This window comes from Pteropus vampyrus, unplaced genomic scaffold (assembly GCF_000151845.1).
Source record: "Pteropus vampyrus isolate Shadow unplaced genomic scaffold, Pvam_2.0 Scaffold69, whole genome shotgun sequence".
NCBI classification, from domain to species: domain Eukaryota; kingdom Metazoa; phylum Chordata; class Mammalia; order Chiroptera; family Pteropodidae; genus Pteropus; species Pteropus vampyrus.
Window position 1 is genome coordinate 1419664 of NW_011888850.1, and position 2202 is coordinate 1421865.

A 2202-nucleotide genomic window follows, 5' to 3' on the forward strand; every position below is an offset into this window, starting at 1 on the left:
CTTTTTACATTTATTTTTTCAAATCGGAATCCAAACAAGGTCCACATCTTGAATTTAGTTCTTACTGCCTCTAAGATCTATTTTCATCTGGAAGAGCGCTCCATTTTCCCCTCCCTTACTCTATTTCTTGAAGAAACTGGGTCAGTAGTCTTGAAGAATGTCTCAATTGCATCCTTATGGTGTTTAATTTGCTTCTGCATCTCTGTATTCCCTGTAGTCTAGAAGTTAGATCTAAAGACTTAAATTCTATTTCAAATTTTTGACAAGAATACACTATAGGTGATGTCATAGACTTCATATTATATCATTACCTCAAGAGCCACATAGTGTCAGATTGTCTCACTTTTAGTAATGCTTAAATTGTTCAGGTAGTGACAGCCTGATTCCTTCATTGCAAAGTTTCCCAACAATATTTCAATTAATGATCTTTGTATCTCTTGATGACTATTACCTGATTCATCTTGAAATAATTAGGGGTTGCAAGATAGTGGTTTTCTAATTTGATCATCTCTTCTACATTTATTAGCTAGAATTCTTCTATATAGAACTTTCCTACATCCATTAGGATTATTGGTTACCCTGAAATGCTATTCAAACCAGAAAGGCAGGAAAGATCTTTAATTATTTCCTTTTAATTATCCAATTTGAGAGTAATATGTTGGTTACCTAGCAACCTCCATGATGTCCATAGAATGTCTCTCTTCTTTTTCTTCGTTTGAATATCACTAAAAACCCATGGCTTTACATATTGAATGTGTTTCCATCAGTAGCAGTTGGTTGATATTCAAATCATCCTATTTTGGGCACAAAGGGGGAACTTTGGAGGTTTTTATATTCTTTGATATGGCAAGATTAGCTTTTGATAGCTTCCTTGTTTTCTGGTACAATAAGATGTTCCAAACTCAGTGGGTACATATCCTGGAATTGGCTGTTTATTCAAAAAAACCCTGAGTCCTCTTAGTGTAGAATGGTGTTTTAAACAACAATATGGGATTCTCATTCCTGGATTATCGTCGCTTCTTGGTCTTTTCAGTGTACAGAGCTAGAAAATAACTTTTAAAAATTACAAATTTATACTGATATTTACAATGACAATTTAAAATCATATGATTTTTTTAATGGATCTTTTTTATGCTGAACATTTCATCCTTAACTGCTTTAACATAGTTTCTTAGTTGTGTTATGTTAAAAATATATATATTAGTTTTAAAATAATAATACATTTGTTACTATTAACAAAAAGGCTACTACATGAAAGTAGATAATTTAAGATTTGTTTGCCTTTTTGTTTTTTTTTTGTCCTAAGAGTGTATCCCACTAAGAACTACATAGTCAAAATATTTTGTTCTAAAGTCAATTGGAATAATTCTTTTCTTTGTGTGTTTTGTCAACAAGCCGATACACCATTGTGTTCATTTGTTTCAGTTCGTTTTCAAATTTTCTGCATTGGTTTTAATTTTTTTTTTTAATTTAGTTTTGTGTTTTGCTTACTATTTCCTTCTTGAAATACTTCTCTTACTCGTCTTCTGGGACATTACATTTTCTTGTGTTTCATTCATTCATTCATTCATTCATTCATTCATTTTTCTGGCTCACTTGGGGCTTCTGTTCAGTCTCCTTTCCTGGTTCCTCCTTTTCTTCCTGCTGTAAACTTTGGGGTGTATTAAGACTTCTCCTCTATACAGATTCACTTCCAAGTGAACGCATTTTGTCCCATGGTTTTAAATACCACCTATTTTATGATTACTCTCAAATTTGTATGTTCTGCCTGGATTTCTTCCATGAATTGCAGATCTAGATATCCAACTTTTTATTTGCTATCTGTAATTGAATGTCTAATAGGTGGTTTAAACTTAATATCCAAAAACGAACTCTCGATTTCCCCTATTTCAGTAAATGGCAACTCTGTCATGTTGCCAGGCAAAATATCTTGAAGTCATCTCTGATTCTTCTCTCTCACATCCTATAACCAATACATTAATAAAGATCTAATCAATCTTCCATTCTCACCATTTCCACTGCCATCAGCTCTAACTAAGGTGCGGTAAGATCACCTGGATTATTGTAATCGCCACATAACAGAAAGACCTGTTTCCATCTATGCTTCTCCTTCGTAAGCTACTCTCCACTTGACAGTCAGAGTGAGCTGTTAAAAATCATTCCCTTGTTCAAAACTCTCCAGGGTATTTCTTCAGAATAATC